The sequence below is a fragment of the Equus caballus genome, chromosome 7, assembly GCF_041296265.1.
Source record: "Equus caballus isolate H_3958 breed thoroughbred chromosome 7, TB-T2T, whole genome shotgun sequence".
NCBI classification, from domain to species: domain Eukaryota; kingdom Metazoa; phylum Chordata; class Mammalia; order Perissodactyla; family Equidae; genus Equus; species Equus caballus.
This window is the reverse complement of record NC_091690.1, coordinates 29,977,436-30,001,998: the sequence shown is the minus strand read 5'-3', so window position 1 is coordinate 30,001,998 and position 24,563 is coordinate 29,977,436. Positions and strand designations below refer to the sequence as shown.

Sequence of the window (24,563 nt, the reverse complement as noted above, 5' to 3'; positions counted from 1 at the left end):
TTTGTTCTGATTTTTCTGGCTTCATGAGGTGGAATCTTAGATCATTGCTTTTAAACCATTTTTATTTTCTAGCATAAACATTTAAAGCTGTAAGTTTTTTTCTAAGCACTACTTTAACTTCATCCTACAGATTTGATATATTGTGTTTTGTTTTCAATTAGTTGAAAATATTTTCTAATTTCCTTTTAATTTTGTCTTAAATCTGTGGTTTAATAAGAAGCATTTTGATTGATTCTCAAATATTAGAAGATTTTCAGAATGCCTTTTTGTTATTGATTTCTAATTTAATCCTGTTGTGGTCAGAGAACATACTCTAAATGATTTAAATTATTTTAAATTTATTGAGACATCTTATGGCTCAGCATAATGTTTATCTTGGTGATATTTTATGGTCACTTGAAAAGAATGTGGATTCTCCAGTTGTTGGAAGGGGTGTTTTGTATATATAAATCAGATTGGGTTGATAGGATGGTTCAAATCTTTTATACGCTTATTGATTTTCTTTTTAGTTGTTCTATCAACTGTTGAGATAAGAGTGTTGAAATCTCTAACTATAATTGTGAATTTGTATGTCACTTCCTCCTTTCTCATCTATTTTTGCTTCATGAATTTTGATGCTCTGTTATTAGATCCACACATTTTTATGATTACTGTGTCTTCTTTATGATTTGACATTTCTATAATTATTCTCTTTATCTCTGGTAAAACTATTCTTCCTGAAGTCAGCTTTGTCTAATATTCATATAGCCACTCCATCATTCTTATGGTTAGTGTTTTCTTGGTATATATTTTTTCTATATTTTTACTTTTAAGCTATCTGTGTCTTTACATTATACGTCAGTCTGTTCTAAATAGCACATATTGGGTTAAGCTTTTTAATACAGCATGACAATTTCACCTTTTAATGGAATGTTTAGTCCATTTATATTTGATGTATTTATTTAAATGCTTGGTTTTAAGACTGCTATCTTGCTATTTGTTTTCTATTTGTCCTACCAGTATTTTGTTTCTTTTTTCTCTTTTCAACCTTATTTTTGGATTAATTGAGTCTTTTACTTTTTCATTTTATATCTTTTGTTGGTTTATTATTTATACCTCATTTTCTTTATTTTTTTAATTATTGCTCTAGGATTTATCATATGAATCCTTAAGTTATCATATTCTGCCTTGAATTAATATGAGTCCATCTCATGTAAAATGTAAGAATTTAAAAACTTCCCCTGCTGTTTTTTTTCTAATTCTGCCATACATTTAATGTCTTCATTAGGACTTTGTTAATTTTTTCAGCCTTTATCCCCCATCTGTGTTTCAGTTTGGATATTTCTATTTTCCTCAAATTCAAATTCAAATTCACTGGTCTTTTCTTTTGCTGTTAAGCTCATCCAGTGACATTTTTACTTCAGATCCTTTTCTTAAGTTCTAGGATTTCTTATTGGTTCTTTTATGTTCTTTTATAAAATTTCCGTTCTCTATTGTTTTTCTCTACTTGTTATCCCTCTTTTTCCATATTTTCCTTTAAATCCTTAAACACATTTATAGTAGTCGTTTCAAAGTTCTTGTCTGTTAATTCTATTATCTCTGTCATTTCTGGGTCTGTTGTTACTGACTGATTTTTACCCTAGTTATGAGTCACATTTTCCAATCTTTATATGTCTAGTAATTTCTGATTTGATGCTGAACATTATAGATCCTATGTTGTGTAATATCTGGCCTTTACTGTCTTCCTTAATAGAGTGCTGAATTTTGTTCTGAAAGGCACTTAAATCAAGGCAGTTTTATTCTTTTGGGTCAGTCACTCAGTGAACACATTTTCTAGCACCTAACTACTATACTACTATGCACTGTTTTAAGCACATGATAGAATATCTTAGAGGAAAACTATGTCTATGTCAAGATGTGAATATAAATGACTGCTTTAATTAACTACATGTTGAACAAACCAAGAATTTGAAAACTCATCTTCCCAATCTCCCATTTCAGGAACATGAAAGGCGTCACTCATATGCTGAAAAAAATCACCTGACCAATGAGAATTTTCTTTTTCCTAAAAGTGGAGCTGCACTGATACTAGTCAGTAGCACATTTCGTTGCTGACAACCTTAAAGTCAATCCCAGCTGTGAGTAAACACTGTCGGTTAGTTACTCCCCCTCCTCTTTTAAAAATATTTTTTCAAAGCCGTAATGTCCTTGGCCTAAGTAATGGCTGAAGGAGTTTGATACTCAGGAAACTTTTTCTTAATGCTACATGGAATCAATCTCAGTTTCTAGATAGCTTCTGGAATTATTGTTAAGAGCTAAGTTAATTTTCCATTGTAGTTGGCAATGTATCACATCACATCCAGTTGAAGATCCCTCTGGATGATAGGCTATAGAATGGCGTAGATTTCTCATCAGATGCATCTGTTAATTAGTAAGGCATTTTCAAAATTGAAGAAAGAAGATAATTCATTTTTATCTGCTTTGGAGTCTCTTGCTTCATGGAGCCTGGAAGTATATAATACATTGAATCTTAGTCATAGATCTCATTGCGGCTGGCACTTGAAGCTTGTGTGAGAAGCAAATGCCGATCAATTCCTGTGACTCTCATCTAAAAATACATAAAGCCCAAGTTGTACTCTAGAGATTAACTGGATTTATCAATAACAAATGTTCTCCTTCACTTGAGATTAGCAAGAATTCAGACCTGGTCAGGCTGCTTTTATGTCTGTCTTGGATGACGCTTTTAACAGATGTCATATTGCAGAAAAAAACACAGATGTGAATTTGGTATTTCGTACTTTCTTTGTGGAAAATTGCATCTAGACATTTAACATACAACAACTACAGACCTATTAAATGCAGCAACTATAGATGTAATATGTATTGCATCTTCTTTCCTTTCGTTTGAAATAAGTCATTGATATCTGGGGATGTGTATATATAATTAATGATGGATACACATACACACACAAATATAAATGTATGCATTTTAAAGTTCTATTAAATATTAGTTTTCCCTTGAACATCCAAATATCCAGGCTATGCCATATCAAGATGAAGGAAATACAATTAATCAAAAAGTAAAAGTTTTTAGTAGTTAATTTCATTTATACAATTTCACTTGGCTGATTTCCTTTTTTCATAGAACTGACCAATTGTTTTGACATTGTATAGACATTTTGAAGAAATATGTTTGCTTGTAATTATTAAATGATTAACTTTGTATGTAACATACGCTAATTTCATATTTTGTTAACAGCCTGCGTTCTTAAAGGACAACTTCTTAAGTTACTCATCCAGCTCCAGCATAAGGATTTTATTTAGAATCAGTTAAGGCAGAATGATACCACCACACATCTTTAGTCTTAAAAGGACAGCTAGGAACAGAATTATTCAGTGTAGTGTAAGCAAGAGAGCTTCTCAGGGACCCATATGGCTCCATAGTAGTTCTCAGTAGGTAAGGTTTACCTAGAACTTAAAAAATAAAAATAACAAAAAGGATGCTTTCTTTAGAGGAAATTTTCTTCAGAACAATGGAGAAAAACAAAGCTGGCTCCTGTAAAACCAAAGGAGGAAACAGGCTCCAAAGCATACTAACATGGAATTATTAATTGGTTGTTTAAAAACCACCTAAGAATAAGCATTGTGAGTAAGAGGTTCACACTAAAGTCATCCAAAAACACAAAAAGAGATACACTTTATATGCTTAATTGATATTTCCTTTCCTTTGTTCAATATTTTAGCATGAAAAATATCAATATATTTTGGCAATATGCTTTAATTTTAAAATAAATATTACATATCATAAATGATATATTAACCTAATTAGCATCATCAATTCACTTGGAAGCTATGAACAAAGCAAAGTGGGATTTTTTTTTAGGGTCCTTTTATTTTAATCCTCAATCTGTGATGAATATGCCTTAGGCATACTCATAATTTTTCATTTAACCGCTATCATACACACAGTATCTTTAAACAATAGTTTTACATTAATTTTCATCTTTTATTTTTGGGAGATTTCCAATAGTGTTACAAAATGTAATGGCCATCATCAGTATTTGTGGATCCTTCATGTGTGATATAGGGTGACCAACTGTCCTGATTTGCCTGGGACTGAAAGGTTTCCTGGCACATGGGACTTACAATGCTAAAACTGGGAAAGTCCTGGACAAATCAGGACAGTTGGTCACGAAAAATGAGGGACACTGACTAAAGTGGCTAATATAAGTACAGGTAATATTTACTGAGGACTTAAACATCAGGCTTGACGCTAAGCAATTAACTTTTGCTCTTTCCTTTAATCCTCATGACAACTCTTTGAGATAGGTATTAAATTTCATACAACTCTTTGAGATAGGTATTAAATTTCATATCCATTTTATAGATGAGGAAACTGAAGCTTAGTCAGACAATGTAAAACTTAGCTTTAAGTAACACATACCTATTGAATGTACCAGAATATATGCTGTTTTAAATCATTTCTTCTTATGTCTCAAGCTCTTATTATAATAGTACTCAAATAATATCATTTTATGGTAAGCTTGATGGTGAGAAAATAAAAAGATAGACATTAAAGAGAATTGTTTCAGCTTAGTACAGGAGGAACATCCATTAGAACAATGTTCCTTAACTCCAGGGGAATGAACTCTGATCTCATAGTATTAAGATGAAAGAGGTGAAGTCCACCAGCTGTTTTTAAGAACTTGAGGCCAATTCACGTGGGTGTAGAAGAGTTGGTACTGGAGCTTATAAGCACCATATATTTTACCCTGCTTCACTTTTTTTGAGGGATGAAGGTGACAGGACTTAATTTAGGCGAGGCATGAAGGAAAAGGGGGGATTTTGAGTACTGTGTGAGAGATGAATGAAAGTCCAGAGAGGAGAATGACGGGAGGCAGTTGAAACAGCTGCATGATCTGGAGTGAGGATGATGGAAGCAGCGAGTTCTCCTCTCCTGTCTCTTCAAGGCTTGACATTCTGAATGTTGTGGTCTGGCTCATCCTCTCTCCCATCTCCCCTTAAGCCCTAGCAGAATCTGATACTTGAGTTTAATATCTAAGGGGATTGTGTCTAGTATTATGCAGCTACATATTAAACACAGTTAAATACTTGTTTGGGTAGCAGGATTGACAAAGGAAGAGTTGAAACCCCTCGTAAGAGACAGGGTTTCTAACCCTCAGGCCTGATAGGGATCTTGACCCAAACCGCATTAGATGTGGTCCTGCTCACTGCCCTGGATGTCAGATAGACAAATACTAGAGCAAAGAAGTGAACTTGGGAAAACACATTATCTGGCCTCTCTATTCCTTCAAGGCAACCTTGAAGGAAGCCCAAATACTCAGATGTGGGTTACTAATATTTCCTAGATGAACTACAAAAAAGAAGGAAAGAATGAAGGGATAAACACAGTGTGGTGTGTACATACAATGGGATATTACTCAGCCTTAAAAAGAAAGGAAATTCTGACACATGCCGTAACAGGGATGAAGCTTGAGGACATCACGCTAAGTGAAATAAGCCCGCCACAAAAGGGCAAATATCGTATGATTCTACTTATATGAGGTACTTAGAGAAGTCAAATTCATAAAGACAGAAAGTAGAAGGTAGTTGCTGGGGAAGGGGAGAATGGAGAATTAGTGTTTAATGGGTACAAAGTTTTAGTTTTATAAGATGGAAAGAGTTCTGGAAATGGATGGTGGTGTTGATTGCACAACAATATGAATGTACTTAATACCACAGAACTGTACACTTAAAAATGGTTAAGACAGTAAATTTTATGTGCGTTTTACCACCGTTTTTAAAAAAAGAAGAAGAAAGGAATCCTTAGGCCTTTCATTATGAACAATTTCCAGCACCATTTAAAGAGTCCCTATATTTTTGTCTTTATTCTGATAACAGCTCTTACCAGGTAGTTAAATAAGTCTTTGACTTGACTGTTCTTTGAGTTTCTTATCCATAAACAGGGAAAAATCCATCTTATTATGCAAGTGCTTTTTTTTTTTTTTTTTTAAGGGTGATTGGACTTTCTCTTAAAAGCCAACTAAATAAAACTCAACTTTTCTCTTCTTTTTCTGCACCACTCCCAAAAAATAAGGAAGGAATATTTAATCATGAAGCCAGAACATGGTGCGGCTCTACTACAGTTCAGACTTCTCCTGCATTATTAGAGACCATGGTAAAGTAGGGAAAATGCCCACTGTGGCTGGAGGGCTGGGCTGGATGTGGGTAGAAAACTACACCAAGGCTCACGGTACAAATATCTACCGACGATCAGGACATCTTACTAAACAGCTTCTACTCCCCATAGAGAGGCCTAGGGATGTTGTGATTCCCCCAGAACTCCTGACTTCACTTCCCAGATCTTTTTACTGAATCTCATGTATGGCAGAGTCCTTCTATCTTCATCCGTAACTCCTTATTTGAAAATCAAACACTCACGTAACTAGCGGAGGTAGGAAAGCAGACTGATAAAGAAATCTGGAGCCTGGAAGACCTGGTTTTGAATTCCTACTCTGCAATTCACTAGCTGTGGGTCCCTGGTCTTGTTACCAAACCTTTCATGTTCTCATCTGTAAAATGGAGATAATAGTAATCTACCTTTTGGAAAGGTCAATGATTGTGGTGTCACAAATGCCTAGTGCACTTTGTCTGAAGAAAGTGTTCAATACATGTTAACATTTATTAATCAATATTACCCCCAGAATAGGAAAAAGTGGGCAGAGAAGATTTTTAGTAATGGTACCAGACTCCACATAAAAATCCTCCTCTGTATCTGTGACTTAAACTCTTTGATAGATGCTTCTTGACCAATCACCCACTGTGTTTTTGGTTTTACCTCGACACCTCCCTAATACTGTTTTACTTCTAAATTCTTTCATCATCTCCTTGTGTTTCCTTTTCTTTACTTCTTAAAAAGTGTCATCAAAGGTTAAGAATAATCACAGTAGTCTGGCTTCAGAATTGGTTGACATAGAAATTCCAAATATAATCCAGCCCCAGAAGATGTTGATAGTGAATTATTCATACAGTCTAATGAGGAACTCAAGAGCATTTGCAGTCAAATAACAACTTTTCTCCAGACAACACAAAGCACATCTGAAACAGATCACAGTGATCTCACTTTGCCAGATGGGAAAACAAGGCCCAGGAATGCAAAAGGACTGAACCAAGTTGAACAAGCAATGTAGATTCAGACCTCAAAATATTTCTGCTGGAGCTCAAGACTTAGTAGCAAATCCCCACCCACTCCCTCTCCTATCCCTTGTTTCCTGTATTATAAATTGCATGATTTTAAAGAGAAATGCTTAGGTGAGAGAAAACCACAACCATATGAGGACACATGGTTAACCCAGATGCTAACAGTTTATAAGCTCAACCAGAGCCAAATGTAAGCTAAATCCGATACCTGATCTGCTCAAACCTGGCAGACAAAGCCTTTCATGACCCAGCCCCAGCCTGCTTTGTAGCCTCAGCTTTCCCCACTCCCCACTTGGAAACTGAAACTCTAAGTAACATCCTTACTAAACTCGCTTGGTATGCCCAGTATCTCCTACCCACCTGACTTTTACATCCTCACCCTCTACCACTCTTCACTTCTTGACTTCTTCTTATCCTTCTATCTTTGGCCTCAGCATGAGTGCCTCTGGGAATACTTCCCAGCCCTCCTCCACTCCTCTTTGGGGTTAGATTCCTCTCCTTGTGATCCAAGGATACCCTGAACTTATTCCTGTCATGGTATCTCATATCATATTAACATGACCTGCCTCCTTACCAGCCTAAGAGCCCTTTTAGAACAGGGAATATAGCTTTATATCTTACGTGCCTGGCATATACTAGGCTTTCAATAAATGTTTATTGAGGAAATCAATACTGTTTCTAATTCTCCAAAGAATTTCTTCCTTTTCTTCTTTTTCTTTCACTAATAGATAACAATTTTGCACCGCCCCCCCCCCCCCCCATATAGTAAGGATATGGCCCAGTAGACTTGTTGTATGGATTCAGCGTGACTCAAATTAAAAAAGAATGATAGATAGCTGGACTTGAAAGGATGTTCAGAGGTCTTTTTATCCATTCCCATCAGCACCAGTGTGAATTTTCTGGAAATTTGAAAAGATTTCAGTAATGAAAAACCACAAAAAGGAGTAGTTAACATTAGAAATAAGGGCATGTTAAGCTTCAAGTGGGCTTAAATGGCATGTTCAGATAAGTTTGGTTTTCAAGAATCAAGAACAAAGCTTTCAACTTGTTACCCCTTCATGTTGAAACATGTAAGTACATAGAAAGTAACATAATTCATATGTCTATGATTCATTTACTATTCATTCACCAAAATGCTTAGTTGCAAGAGTGTGCTTGATGCCTGTTTAAGTTTTCTTTTCTTGACAAGGAAGTTTGTTTTTTGAGAAATAACTCACGTCCTAAAATTTGGGCACTCATAGGGAAATTCCAAGCATGTCAAGTCAAAGATGCTTGTAGGTTGGCCCCAAAACTTTCTCCCAGTACAGGTTAATAATCTGGGGGATAGGAGAAGTAATAGTACTTTAGATGAACTAGGTCACTGGCTAATTGACTGAATTTCCCAAGAGATCAGTGATCAACATCAGAACTTCCAAGTTTTTCCCAATTTGCTCTACACTCTTAATTGGCTTCAGATTTATAGCATGAGGCTAAAATGTGTAAAAATGGTCAAAGGCCTCTGAAAAACACTCAACTAAAATAGTGATCATTTTGAAAAGTATTAAGAATGGATCAATTCAAATCATGAATTACATTATTACCTATGTAAAAACCCCATACTAAAATTTAATGCCTTAAAATGCCTCTGTATAAGGAAGGACCGAAGTCCTTCATTTTGCCTCTCTGATCAAGAAGGCTACAATCAAATCTTCAGATGAGAGCATTGATCAGAAGTTGGTGTCAGATTACTAGTCATGACTAAAACAGAACAAAACAACCTGGATGTCAGAATCTAGGATAAGGCTGAACCTCCAAATAAATGTGACATCCAGAATTGAGGTCTGAATTATAGGGCTGACTAAGTCAGAAGCAGCAGAGGTGAGACTCATGCTAAGGAGAGAAAGCCCTAGAGTTCTTAATCTTGGGCTTAACCAAAGGAAAATCAGTAGATTCAGATCAGTTAGAATTATAGGGTGTAATTTTAGAGATCTAAGAACCCATCTACTTCTTGAATCATCTGATTCCTGCTGCATGGTCTTCCAATCTGTGCTTGAATGCTTTTGGACATACAAAACCCTTTTCCTCAACTGGCCCATTCCATAGATGACTCTTACTGTTAGAAGATTTATCCTTATATTGAGTCAATATTTATTTTAGTATTTATTCCACCCACGGTTCCTTTTTGAGGTATACACAATAATTTGAATTCTTTTATCCCACATAGCTCTGTGAGTTTTAGGACCTGGTTATTGAGATCTCCTTGATTCTTCTTTTCACTAGATGAAATCTTCTCAGATCTTTCTACTTTTCCTCATATGATGTGGCTTCAAATCCCTCAATTTTCTTTGTTGTTTTCCTTTGAAAATCCTTCTTTTTGTCACTCTATCCCTTAAGCGTGTTAATTAGAATGGCTGTATGGATTTTCATCTCGGACCTTGAAAAATCTGTGATGGAGTCATACTATCTTTAAAGTGAACAGTGGATATATCTTCTTTCATGAGCTATCTCTCTTCATAGTCAACATGTGATTTTTCAATGCTTATCACATCTAAGTGGCATGTTTGTAGGCATTTGTTTACTGGAAAATTCTCGTCTCATTATTTTTAAATTCTTACAGACTGTTGAGTGAAAGATCCTACCTCAGACCACATTTAAATCCTAACATCAATTACAGGCCATTCAATTCAAGGTCAAATAAACCCCAAATGAAAGTAAGGAGGAAAGGCGCTCTCTGTACATTATTCAAAAGCAAAAATGAAACATCACTGTTTTATATAAGTGGAAGATGAAAGGAAATTCAGGGTAGGGTTAGTGAAGGGGAACAAAAGCCTTATTGGTTTATTTTTCCACAGAGAAAGCCAGATTGGGTAGAAATAGGGTGTATCTGGACCTTTGGTATATACGCACGCAGAATTAATCAAGAAGAGAATGTACAACTATATCAATATGTTGTTCTTTTTATGGTTATTTATTGAGCTTTATTTTTCTGTGCAACAGAGAACAGTCCATAGGTTCTATGGGAAAGGTTTGCATGACATAAACTGTAGCAGAAAACAGATGATCATCTGATCTTCATAACTATGTTTAAACAGAGCTGAACTGTTATTAGTGATACCATCAATGATGATTTATTTGGGAAGCGTGGTAAAGGGACTTTCACCCTTATGCCATATTTTTTCTACCAATGTTTGCGGTTGTCTACACAACACTGAAAACATCTGTGTATAAACTAAACCTTTCAGTCCATCATCTGCATGGCTGGAATACGCAATGCCAAACAACTGAATGTTAGGAAAGAAAAGTGCAACTTTCTACACATTATTTAGGGATATACAGATTGCTAGATCTGAGTAATCATTCGAAGGTTGGTGAATATAGGTGTCTTACTGGGACAAAATATAAATCTAATTCAGATCACTCCAGTCTGTTAAGACCCTACTTGGTTTCTCATTGCTTACAAGTGTACAGTCCAAATGCCCTAATAGGGCATCCAGATCACTTTGTTATTGTTCCCAGACTATCATCCCAGCCTCACTTGCTGCTTCTTTTCACTCAATGAATTCTACAATCCAACTACACAAACTGTGCACCGATCCAAGAGTGCTTATGCTTTTTCATGATTTCAGCATGTCTTTGCTCATGTGCATTCTCCCTGATATGTTTTTCTTCCAATTTCTCCATCTGATGAACTTTCTATATCCCATCTATCTTTTAAGATCATGTTCAAGTATCAACTTCTCTGGGAAAGCCTTTGCTGACTTCTCTGTACTAAATTTGTTGTTCCTTCCACTCTGCTCCTATTGGGCACCTCATGAGAGTTGCTATCATCCTTTGCATTGTCATTAATTGTCTACACATCACTCGTCCTTACTGGACTATGAGCAGAGTAGGAGACACATCTGTTTCATCTTTGACTCTCTTGTGCCTGGAATAGTGGCTGACTCATAACTGGTGCTCCACAGATGATATTCAAATGAATGAATTCTAATTTAAACTCTTTTTCTTCAATGAGAAGACTTTTAGCTGAATAATTTGGGGTCCTTGCTCAACAACTCACCCTAGCTACATCGATGATAGCTAAGGGAATATATCTTAATCCAACATTGATTTGATTACATAAATTTAAATAATAATATGTTCAATCAACATTAATTCATTGACTGCATATTTTGCATTTCATGTTTTTATGCAACTGTGTGGAAGACACATTTTTACAGTACTTGAATTATTATTCACAAAATATACTTCAGTATGTGGGTAGCTGTGAAACATGGCTTATGATGATGCCTGAACTCTCTTTAGGAATTTTCCAAATCTCTCTAGAGTATATGATGCTAAAAAAATACAGTGAATGTTATATACCTAGTAACCTTCATAGAAGCTAGGTTCACGGCATGAAAAGAAAGCTATAAAGAGATTATAGAACGTCCTATTCTCCTATTCAATTCTGGGCACTAAAGAATTTTCATCATGTCTTTTTTGATTTATCTTTTATTATCTGGTAAGAAAACAATTTCCCACGTTATTGTTTGTGTGTGTGTGCAGTAACATACATGTACATTTATATTTCATCTATAGAGAGTATATATGTCGATAGATACACACATATATGTTTATATATGTAGAAATATACATTGGTATTCAGTGAAACAAGAACAAACAAAATCCAAAGAGAAAATTACTTCATCACCCCAACTTCACCCGTAGCCCCTCGAAACATGCCAATATTTTCCCTTCTTCACCAAAATTGTCAGTATAAAATGGACACCGTGGAATGAAGGGTAATAGAGGAATACTTTCACCAGGCTTAAGGGTGTGAGATAATGAAACTAGTTCCTGGGATAAGCATATTTATTGGGTTTGTTATGTATCAAATGTAACAAAAGTAGAGGATCTGAGGAACACCCTGTGTGGTTCTTTTCACACCCTTTGATCACACAATTCCTCTTTAATTCAGATGCAGTAGAGCTTAAGTGGCTTCATTGATGTGTTAAGTGTGGAATGATTTTTGTATAAAATGAAAAAGGCTCCATTATGTGTCCAGAAAAGCCTGTGTGTGCTTGTTTATTGAGACAGGAAGTTGGTTTCCCACACAGAACAACAGTTCTGCTATGCTGAAGCATTGTGTCTGAAAGAAGAGTAAAGGAAACTTAATTTTCTACCTGGCAGAAATAGGCTTCTGGAGGAAGGGGCAGACAATGCGATTGGGCTCCCACTGAATGAGAGAACTTGATTGATTTTCAGAAAATGCGCCCTGCCATGTAGAGGGAGGTTGCCCGGAATACTTTTGTTAGGAAAACGTACATTTTATAATAGGTGTCTGGTTTTTGTACCTTGTTAAAAGTGTTGCATCCCAGTGAGCACTTGCCATCCCCTCCTGAAGTCAGGTGGGGGAAGAGAGAAATGCTCTTTTGGAATTTTCTCTCCTGGATTTGTCTACTGGTTGATTTTTTTGTTTGTTTTTCCATGGGTAACATTTACCTTATTAATATTTCAGAGATAAGTGAATTTTCAGGGTGCAAAGCTCAGTAAAGGATGGTTATAGCGGTTTCATGCCCAAGAAAACAATCATCAGGCTGCATAAATGTGTGGGAGAGACAGGATTAGAAGAGCTATTTGATTGGGGTAGGTGAGGGAAGTAAAAAGGTAGATGTTCCAGACACAATGAAAGCCTCTCAGTTGATTATCTGATTATTCCTTGTGTAGATGGATCCTTTTCAGCCCATTCTTCTTTAATTTTTCCAAACCTACTACTAACACAACTCCTACTTTTTCTTCCCATCATGCATGGGTGAATTTTTTCCTTAAACTTGATGTCATAATATCCTTTTGATCATTATAAATCCGTTTTATAAGAGAATTTCAGAGTCAAGGAATTTTAGGGTTAAGTATTAGGGCAGGACAAGGAATATTCTTCGAGAAGGTCCTAGACCAATAGTGACAACCATTCACTTTCTTCCCCTTGGCAATCAGAATGAATTCTTCATCCCTGACTCTTTTATTAGCCTATTCTATTTCATTACAACTCACGGTAGCTCTGCCATTGCTTATCCTAGATATTTAATGCTCCTTCTTCATGCACTTCTCACATTCCTCTCATGCATTTCTCATTGAGCCTCATCTCTCACCCCCTCCATCTATTTGTGTAATGCTTGGTATGTGACTGTTGCTATGAACAACAAGAGGCCCTGACCAAATCATGTGACTTTAATTTATCACATAAGACATCACTTTTTCCTGGAGAGAATTAGTTGCTGCCCTAAAGCTAATTCTCTTACTCAATATGACATGTCTGATAACGAAGGAGAAAAACAAATCTTTTAAAATCTCTCTTCACTCTGTGTTTATATCCAAAACAAGGGTACTGGGCCTTTATCATCAAAGTCAATAACCCAGTGAAAAAATGGTAAGGTCAGGAATTCATGAGCTGAATCCTGATCTTGATACAGTAAGAATCAAGACCAGTTGCTTAATCTCTCTGACTTTCAGTTTCTCCATCAGAAAATTGTCTTTTTCCTTTCTTTTCTTCCTTCCTTTCTTTTCCTTTCTTTCTATTAACTCATATTTACTGAATATCTTCATTCTCAAGAAAGGAATATAAAAACCAAATGAAATATTAAAATAACAACACAAGGCCATTGTAATTAAATAACCAAATAAAAAGCAGTAAACTCCATATGCATTTGTGAAGCACTATGTACAACTATGATATTATTGTTATGAGAGAATGACACTCCTGGGAAGACTGGAAAATGTAGAGGTCAAGAACACAGGCTTTGGAATTAGAAAAACATGACTTTCACTCCAACTAGCTGTATGACCACAGGCGCATAAAAGTGTCCAAGTAGAAGTTTCCTCATCTGTAAAATACAACGTGTTAATTAAAGTACATAACTCAAAGAGCTGTTGCGACGATTCACTGAGTGAGATTATATATGTAAAATGCTAAGCACAAATGCCTAGCATGTAATAACTGCTCGTCAATGTTAGCTATTATTATTGTTAGGGAAGGCAGAGTAACTCACACTATTATCATTTTTGTTGTTTAAAATAACAATAATAATCCCAAAGGAAGCAAAGGTTGGGGGGGGGGGGCGGGGACTGAAAGGAGTCAGCACTTCTCCTGGGGGATGTCAGTTTCCTCTGAAGAGAGGAATTTAGGAAACGCGAGGAGTGACTTTGCCGGGATAGAGGCACAGCAGCGTAACGATTAAGGCTCACATTTGTAGACCTTCTCACTTGTTGGCTGCCCACCTATCCCTATCACTGCCGAACATCCTTTTCTCAGTGCTTTACTGAGGTTGTCTTGCATTGTATTCTCTTAAGTGTATGGTCCCTGAGCCAGAGCTTTCTCTGGGGAAAATCAGCTGATGGCTTTAAAGTTTCACCCTTTTTCCGATATCTGTCAAAGTCCTATTCATGCTTCGTGGCCTTGTTCAAATATCATCTCCCTCATGAAGCCTTCCTGGGTTGCCCTAAAATGTCATTCAAGAAGCCTTTCTATGTTCCCACTTCACTCGGAGCAACCAATAAAGTACAGTTCAAGATAGCAGGTAAATCTCAATCTGTGCATCCATCCCTTGTATTAGACTGTGAGCTGTTTAAAGGCAGGAATTAGATTATATTCATCTTTGAACCCCATATCTTAATTACTTGTGCTTAGTACAGCATAGAACTAGACAAGTGAAACTGAATTGTTTATAGTGAATTGAATTCAATCCAGCAAAGGAAGAAGCAATGGGTCTGCTTTCCTAAGAGTCTTTTTAAGGTCTTGTGTTCTCTTGGGAGCACACAACCAAGGAAAGAACTTAAGGGCTCTGAATTCCACCTCAAATCCTCACCTCCACCACAAGCAGCCTCTGGATCTCAGAGGCCCTCCATTACTGACTAGGTGGCCATAGGTCCCTTGAAGCTGGAATTAAAAATAACCCATGTGCAATATTTGAATTAATGCCTTGATGATACAGACTCTAGAGATCATGAGGCAACGAGAATGTTCCATTTAGCTTATTTTTGCTTTGTGCCTATCAGAGCATAGTGCACATGTCCAGGAGATTCAGATGGCTGGAGTTAAAATGATTAAAGGGTGTGGAACCTATATTTGGCTAAATGCTGTTAAGAAATTCCTTGGCTAAAAAAACATAATAATAATCTTTCCTTTTTTCTTTCTTTTTTTAAATTTGTATAAGTTCATCTAAAAAAAATCTTGCAGTTCAAGATGGAATTTTTTTTCCTTTTCTCTATCTTGGGGACCTTATCTGATTTAAATCAGCACTGGCCTGATATGATTTGAGAGACAGCTGTTTCAAATCCTATCAGGAAATATTGAGACTACCTACACATTCTACTCCCCTCATCCAAGGGAGTATGTGTTGTCAAGTGTAAATATTCTGGATTATGAATTTACCCTTAAAACATTTCAATACCCTGCAGAGTTTTCTCAGCAATTTTAAAGTCCTGTTAACCATAAAGCAGCCGGTTCTTGATTATCCACAAGAAAGGAAATGAATAGTGGCACAGATAATCCAAAACAGAAGAACAATCAAAGTGTTTCTTATATTTTACTTTGGAATGCTTTGTATGGCTTTTGGGAATTCAGATTTTCCTTCTCAGTGATGTTCTGCTCAGGAAAAAGTTAAAATGAGTTTGCATTCTCTAAGCCCACACTAAATAGCTGAGGGGGGATGTGGCCCAGCCACATGCTGGGTGGCAGGGAGAATGCAGCCTGAAATCTGAGGGGAAAGAAGTCTCCTGATAATCTAGAAGTGGGAAATACCCATATGAATAATTAAGTGCTGACTGGAATATAATTCAGTCTTGTAAATTAATGTGGACAATTTTCTAGCCTATATTTTAAAAAAATCAGGTTATCCTCTTCAGAGAAGTTACACTGGTAGTAAAAACAGATGCCTTCAATGTTATTTACTGCTCCTAGTCGCTTGGCACCGGCACTGTGTGAAGGAGTCAGAACCTATTGGAAGGTCATGGGGAGTCACTCCTTAGCTCAGGTACTTCAGCTCCATCCTACAACCTTCTTTAACTAAACATATATAGGTTTATAAAAATGTCGGACTATGACATTACCACCATCACTTGAGTCCTCTGTCTCTTTAGCCTCTGGGGCCTTAGGTATCTGTGAGCTCCATTCCTTGGTCTAGGAACAATTTCACATCACTATGGGCACGGCCTCTGTAAAATTGGCCCCAGAACTCTGGGTTCTCAACGTCTAGTTCTACTCCTCTTCCGGCAGTGGATGCTGTGGTGCACCATGCCTTTCAGGACCAAGGCATTCCAGCTACCAGGAGTCTTGACTGCTAACCTCCCACAGCTGAGCCTTCCCTGGAACTTGCTTTCTGTCAAAGGAAACGTCCTAGCCAAAGGTCATGTACTGTCCTCAGAGCTTGCGCATATCTAATGATTGCCCAGACCCTTTGCCACAATTCCAGACAACTGTGAACTCCAGAACTTCCTGAAGGATCAGTTTTATGCCCTCTCTTGTCAGTGCACCACCGTTCATCTACTCCTTTTGCTTAGTCCTGCTTTCCTTACTCTCTTAAGAGTGTTGTTCCTGACAACACTCCTAAAGAACTGTTTGCAAGTAAATCTCCACTTCAGCATCAGTTTCCCAAAGAACAAGTTGTATGACATTCTCATTGCCCTATATTTACTGTGACTTCTATGTTGTTGCTGTAGTCACCTGCCTGTAATGAAAGAAACACTCACAAACTTTGAAGGGGTCAGAGATCAAGTTTTTGGTAGATTATGTACACGAGTCCGCTGAGTCCAGTGTTTACCCCAGTCTAGCGATTTTTTTACTTCTTGACCTCCAGTAAGAAATTTATCATTCCTAGGTACTGGCTTCCTCTGGTTAAAAATGGATAATAACCTGTGTGATGCAGTAATGGGGAAGAAAAATGAACAGATGGTTAAGCAATCCCTAGAAGACTATTAAGTGCCGTGGAAACAAACTCTGTGGTGAAGGCTCCAAAATCTAGAGCCCCATAAGACTGAGATTCTACAGAGCCTACTTCCTTGGAGGTAGTTTTGAAAATATCCTTTGCTTCATTTCCTGTGGATTATGCAACCACAGAACTCCTCTGGGGACTCAGCCACACCCCAAATCCTAGCCTAAATCACTGAGTTTGACACGGATTCACTGGAATTTGGCAAGGAGCTCACCCAATTTTTCTATCAAATTGGATCCAAATGTTGCCTAGGTTGGCTGAGAGTTCAGTCGAAAAGAAGGAGGCCCAGGCCAATCGCCTGCTAAATGGTGATATTTGAAACTCAAATGACTGTGGCTGGGCTTTAAGACTGGGAGGAAAGTTTTGAGCCGTAGTATATGATATAATCTCTGGTCCAACTCAAAACAGTTTCCACTTTTTCTGGTTGTCGTTTCAGATCTGCATGTGACCCTGCTGATGTACCCAGGTCACTATGCTCATTCCAAATGCCAAGGCCAGTTCCAGGGAAGTTCAAGGCTCTTTGGGGGTCAAAGGATAGTGGGGAAGCAAGTTCTCATCACCTGTTACTTTAATTCCCTCTGGAACAGAGCAAGCCCTGACAACGGGCAGAGAGGGGGAGGCATGTTTGATAAGGACTAGCGGAACCCCTGGTTCAGCTCCGGTGAAGATTCCAACAAGCATTTGGCTTTGTGTGTTGCTGCCCTGATGGAATTCTCTCTCCTTTCTCTGGATATTCAGAAAGTGCTGGCCTCCTGCTCCCTGGAATAGTGGCTATGGCTAGCACAGGCAGCAGTAGTTTGGATAGAACTGTAAATTAGAGAAAGTTAGGTTTTGCTGCTCACATCAAATTTTCTATCACGACTTCTTTGTAAATACTTGTTATTCTAGTTTTTCCCCCCAAAGAACGCCACCACAATCTCCACTGTCTTCAGGCCTCATCCACAGCTCCTCCAGAATCTCCCACTACCCCAGCACTCAACTATGGGGCTGGCTTTGTCCAAGTAGTGCCATGTGGTCTGGGCCTTTCTCTCTACCCCCACCCCACACAACTTGTCTTCACCTGATCCCCATCTACACCCCTCCACCTCCTACCACCATTAAGATTTGGCTCTCATAGGTCCTGTCGCCTAAGGCCCTAGCTGCTTAGACAAACCAATATATTACAAAAAATATATTTATGGGAAAATCAACTAAAACTGTTGTCAAAATGCGTTTGAATTTTGACTTTGTCAGTCAGACTGAATAACATGGGGCAAGACAATTTAGACTCTTTAAGCCTCAATTTCTTCACCTCTAAAACAGAGGTAAGAAATACTTAACTCACAAGGTCCTAGCTTAAAGTCAACTTCCATTAAAAAACATCTCTTGATCTTCTAAAATAGATAAAGTGCCCCTCCCTTATGCCCCTGTGACACCCTGTAATTCACTATGGTAAGGCTTATAACTGCGTCCTAATTGCTTGCTCCCTTTCTGATCCTCACTAGCCTGAGGCTCCAAGGACAAGGACTATAGCTGATCACGCTTGAAGCCCAGCAGCTAACACAATGTCTAGCCTGCAGTTGGTATTCAAAATATGTGTATTGGATGAATGGGCCACCTCTGAGAGCATTTATAAATAGTAGAGATTGTTTCTCCCGGAGAGCATATTTATATTGGAACAGTGTCCTTTTAGACCACGTCTTTCCTGGAGGAGAGACCATAATGGAAATGTCAGGTGCAGGAAGATGTTTTGAACAGGTGGAGTTCATGGTGTCCCTCAAATAACTCTATGTAGGTGGCCTCTTGCTCTCCCCAGACATCCAGCTGGCCCTGTGCCCATGCACCTGAAGGAGGATATCGGAGACTCTTAACACTTCCTGCTTCATTTCGGTGACACCAGTTTGGCTCAGTTTTCATCTCCAAGCTGGGATCAAATGTTCCCCAAGTGCGGAGAGAAGAGGACTGATGTCTCGTTCTCTCCCTTGACTTCCTCCTCTCACCGCAACGCCTCTCTTCTCACATTTTTCATGGGAGCTTAATCTAGATTCCCAGAGAAAAGCACTGTCTTGCTCAGGCCAGCAGCCTCCACAGCTGAAGGCTCTGACTTTACTCTAAGCAGTTCAAAATGGGGACAGAAAGTTCCTGACGGAGCACTTGAATGCTGACATGATGGGGAGAGGAGCAGAGGAGTGAGATACAAGGCATATGTGATGGGGGAGACTCCCATGTTCACAGAGCAAAGTGATGTTGTACAGAAAGCCTGCCACTGCTAATGAGTCTGGTAAGAGGACAGGAAGGAAATGGATTATTTCTGTTAGGCCTTTTGGGAGACAATTTTCCATGTGTCTCACATTTTTAGGTCTGGCAAGCAGGAGTACTGACTGCCTTTGTTCTGGACTATCTTTTCAAGGATGTTTCTATTGCAAATAGCCTTGGAAAAAAGAGAGAGTCTGGAGCAAAGGGCAAGTATGCTTACTGCCCATTGTACAATTTGAGTTCTCTAAGCTCAGGGCTTCTCTCCCATAATGCACCCCACAGTGTGGCCAGCTATCACCTGGCTCTCTTCCCATTGCTCTGTGGAATTTGGGCCCAGGGAAACAATGCAAATATGCTGATACTCGTGTTGCTTGCCGTGCTATGAGTAATCAAGTCTTTTGTGTCTAATCCAGGAGCCTTGTGGATTCTGTCGGCATCCATGAAACTGTGTCAGGTTAACTTCATAGCTTAACAGTAGCATAAAGTTTTAGACTCTTCACAGTTCTTAACAATGCTCTGTCCTCTCTGCCTCAGGGCAGCCTGTGAAAGAGTTCTGCCCTCTATGGGGGTATGTGAGCCCTGCCTCCTGTGGGAAAAGAAGAGAGAGGAAAAGAGAACCTATTTGTTGAGTGTCCTCTGTTTGTCCAGCTGGGCTGGACTGAGCTGACTCTTTCATACATTATTTCATTTAATCTTCACAAGAACCCTGGGAATAGACATTATCGTCCCCCTTTTACAGATGAGGAATCCTAGAAATCCTAGGCTCACTGAGGTGAAATGACTCTCCAAGGTCATACACGTGAAGTGTTGGTGTGGGATTCAAACCAGGCCTCTGAGAGAGCCTCTGACTGTTACGTCATTCTGGAAAGTCAGTCTTTTCTACTTGTTGAATAGAAGATCAACCCGAGATAAGACAAGAGAAGCTAGTAAGTCTAAAATCAGTTCTCTTCCCATTCTGTTATCCGCATCTTGATTTTGCCTAGTTCTAGCCCTGGATGCAGTCCTATATTCCCAGCTTAACAGAGCACTTTTTAGTTTTTAATGTAATCTAAACTTTTGCCTTCTCTTTTCTAGGACCCCAACCTCCAGCCAATGTCACTGCTATTGCTTAGCCTTGATCTTCTTGACCCTGGCTATTGCCCTGTTTTGTTTTCTATTTGGAAGGAAGGATGTGAAGCAATTTCTCTGATATCACCACAGAGCCAGTAACACTCTCCAGACTTCACAGTTCTGAAGAATCTTGTTTGGTTTTCAGATGTGACTGCAGTGATTTGCACCCGGATGCTTGGACTTGCCATCTGCTCCAAGACGGCTCAGAAAGACCCGCCTGTGCATTCTCCGGCTGCATACCAGCCTGCTCTGCCTGCAGCTGTCATTTCCAGGGACTTCGGACCTATGCCACATGGTTTGACGCTGTGCTTCAAGGAATCATAAAAGCATTTGCCTAGATCTACTCCACAGCCTAAATTCAGCATACGTTGACCTTGTCTTATAGGAAATGGGTCAAGAAACGGGCCTCTTTTTTTGTGTAGTGCCTATTTGTTTTTCAATTAAGTGGGAAATGCATCAGGCGGATAGAATATACAAGTGAGGACATGGGAAACAGAAAATGAGCAGCCTTCTCCATTGAGACTTTTCCATCAAGAGGGTTTGCTGGGGTCTCAGGCTCTTGCACATCACTACTAATTCCTCTTTCTGAGGCACTATCCCACTAGATTACCCGGATTCTCGTGGGAGCTTTCATGGGGGTTATATTTCACTGATGAAAACAAATTTTGTGAATAATCTAGATGTTTGACCAATGACATATATGTTTCTTTGTGGAATAGACTTAGGTTAGCAATAAACTAATATAGCTGATGTAACGATAATTCTCTGGGGAGGAAAACTGCCACCCACCCTCCAGGCCTACAACACCAACCAAATACTCACAGTGTGACTGGACTATCTAGCAGTTAATATTTATTAATACTTATTGGCACTGCCTAGATTCAGTGTAAGCAAATTTTGAAGTAGAAGGAAATGGATGTTGGGACACAGACTATGCTTTATGGAGCTCATAGCCCAGCTGAAGAGAAAGACAGTAACACATGAAAAAGAAATAACCTATGCCAGATAGTAGGTGAAAAGACACATACGAGCAATAGACAATAAATAGATGCTGCAGAGGTTGTGAAAAAGTATCGTTAGTCTCCTAGTTACCAAGACTCTAAATTGAGGAGACACCTTCAAATCACATACCTACTTCGCTCCCACACACACTCCTTCAAAGTCTCTCTTACCACCTCCTCTTTCTCCTTTCCATACATAATAGTAGCACTTTACCTTAAGTCTTTATCAATTTGTGTTAAAATTTCTAAAACTTCTCACTTGTCTCCTTGCTGGCCTCTTCCTGCTCCCAATCACGTGGGCACAAATTAAGCTTCAGAAAGCACTAATTTAACCCTTTTCCTTCCCTATTCAGAAATTCTCCTGGATGCCAATTGAAATAAAGACTTGAGGATTGGCATGAAAGAAGGATCCAGGTTTGAGATGATCTGGGCTTAGTCCTAGAGTGGTAACAGTGGAAAAGGAAAAGAAAAAAAGGAAAGGAGAAACAAGACTTGCTTGGACTATAGAGGATGAGAGAAGGCAGCATTACTAACAACTATGAGCTAAATCTAGGAGACTGGAAGATGGGCAAATGGCAAAAATAGAGAAGAGCATATTTGGAAGGAGATGATGAAGTAAGGAGATTTAGGGCTTTAGTAATATAATCCATCACTTGGTATGCGCTTAGTAGGACATTGGAGGTGTTCAATAGATGTTTGTTGAACAAGTGAAGAAAAGAATCAATGAATAGTCTCTTAATTCATTATGTCCATTATTTTATGTTGTCTTTACAATAACTCTATTCGGTGGTTCTTATTATTATCTCCATGTTACTGATGTCTAAACCCAGGCTCAGAGAGGTCGTATAGTTTTCCAAGATCTCACAGTGAATGAGTGGCAGGGCTGGAATGTGAAGCCAGAGCAGTCTGATGTTGCAGTCCATCTGTCATATTGCCATCTGGAAACATTTAAGAGTCCAGCACATATAGAATTGGAGTTAGGAAAATAGGTCAGGACTAGAGAAATAGCTGTGGGACTCATTTGCAAAAGGTGATTGTTTATAGTTGAAGCCACAGCCATGAATGAGACACTAGAGAAATGTTGTAGAGGACAAAAAAATAGAGGTCCTTGACCTGAACAATGGAGAATGCCAACATTTTGGAGATAAGCAGAGGAAGAGGAACCCTTGAGAACAACAGAGAAAATAAGAGGAGAACTAACAGAGGAAGAATCATGGAACCAAGAGAGAAAGTAGATTTGTCAGAAAATATATGGTCAACAGAATCAAAAGCTGCAGAAATATCTTGGAAGGGAGTAATGAGGTAGCACGGTTCGAGTGAAAGGAAAGAGCCTGGACTGCAATAGACAGCCTGGGTTAGAACCATCCTTCTGCTTTAACCTTGAGCAAGCTGCCTAGGCTATCTGAGATTTGTTGTTTATCAAATGGTCATACTACCCATTTGGTAGAATTAAATGAGATAATGGAAAGAAGGGATCTAATACTGGGTCTGGCATGTAGCAGGTAACAGCTAACATTTATAAGGCACCGGGGAGTGGTCTAGGAACTCAACATGTATTGATTCATTTAATCCATACAACAACCTTGTTAACTAGGTTCTGTTTTAGTCAGCTTCAGTTTGCAGATGAGGAGACAGAGGCTCAGAGAGTTTAAGTAAATTCCTCAAGTTCACCCAGCTTGTGAGTGGCAGAAGCTGGGGTTTAAACCCAACCACTCTTTTCCCAGAGCCTATGCTCTTGACCGCCATGCTAAACTAAATTTTGTGGAACAGTAAGTATTAGTTTCTTTCCTTTCAAGAACAAGTGAGCTATACTAATTTTTTAAGTAGGTAGATTAAAAGTATTTAAACTAGGGATCAGCAAGCAACATTCTGTGGGCCAAACAGGGCCCACTGCCTGTTTTTGTGCTAAGAATGGTTTCTACATTTTTAAGTGGTTGAAAAAAAATTTAAATAATATTTTGAGACACCGTAAAACTATATAAAATTCAAGTTTTAATTTCCACAATGAAAGTTTTATTGGAACACAAACATGTCCATTTACATATTGTCTACACCACTTTTGTACTATAAGAGCACAACTGAACAGTTTCAAGAAAGACTATACGGCCTGAAGAAACTAAAATATTTACTATCTGGCCTTTTACAAGAAAAATTTGCTTACCCCCGTGTATAACCAAAACCTGTCTTTGGTGAAGGGAAGAGAAGTAGATTTAAGGGTTTGAATTTCTCAGGAATGTTGTTGCCATTCACCCCTCCCAAAGCCCCCTTCTCTCATATTCTCTACGGGCTGCACACGCACCTGCACTTCATTAGGGGATGGTAGGGGGGAGAAGAAATCTCTGACAGAGTAGTTTGTTGAATTTCTTGGGTGGAAAAAGAAGGCAGAAGGAGGCTTGCTGGGTAGAGTCAAGATGAGGCTCTCTTCTCAGTCCTGAATTACAGCCAGATGAATTGATCCCTTTTTTTTGTCTAGAATTACGACTTTTAATAAGCATAGGAAGTGCAGGAGCTCAGCAGTGAGAGGAGGAGAAGCAACGGCCAAGTCACATCACAGGTGTCTTCTCCCTGGGGCTAGTCTGTGATCAGCAAAGCGGTCAGCCCAGACTCCTTCCACGTGTCTATCTGCTCTTCACTGGGAAAGGGTGAAGCCTCTAGGGCTTGTGTGCAGGGCCAGGAGGCAGCTCACTCGGGTTCTGTGGTGAGTTTTGTCAGCGGACCTCCAGTATGGTGGCAGCAAGTCAATTCCTTTCTTTCTGCCTTACTAAACATAACTAAACTGAAAGAAGATACCAGATTTTTCAGTGTGTTCATACATCAAGCCTATGAGATAAATAAACAATAGAGTGATCCACAGCAGGGATATGTCTGCTTGCTATGTTTTTTGTAATTTTCTCAAGTTGTGGTAAAATATACATAAAATGTACCATTTGAACCAGTTTTAACTGTAGAGTTCTGTGACGTTAAGTACATTCATATTGTTGTGCAACCATCACCACCATCCATCTCCAGAACTTTTTCCTCTTCCCTGACTGCAATTCTGTACCTTCTAAACAAAAACTCCCCATTATTCCCTCCCCTCAGGCTCTGACAACCA

The 24,563-nt window shown here is 38.6% G+C and overlaps 1 protein-coding gene across 6 annotated transcripts in view; it reads left to right on the top strand.

Moving 5' to 3' along the window:
• The window catches only part of LOC102149777 (uncharacterized), a 316,397-nt gene extending 292,072 nt beyond the window's left edge, over window positions 1–24,325 (top strand). For 5 of the 6 annotated variants that reach the window (XR_011440837.1, XR_011440849.1, XR_011440844.1 and 2 more), the window contains one exon: window positions 20,614–24,325. The gene's annotated coding sequence lies outside the window, so the exon portion shown is untranslated. Of the gene's footprint in view, window positions 1–20,432 lie in introns of all 6 variants that reach the window. The other variant, XR_011440848.1, reaches the window with a different exon arrangement.
• Window positions 24,326–24,563: the final 238 nt, after the last annotated feature.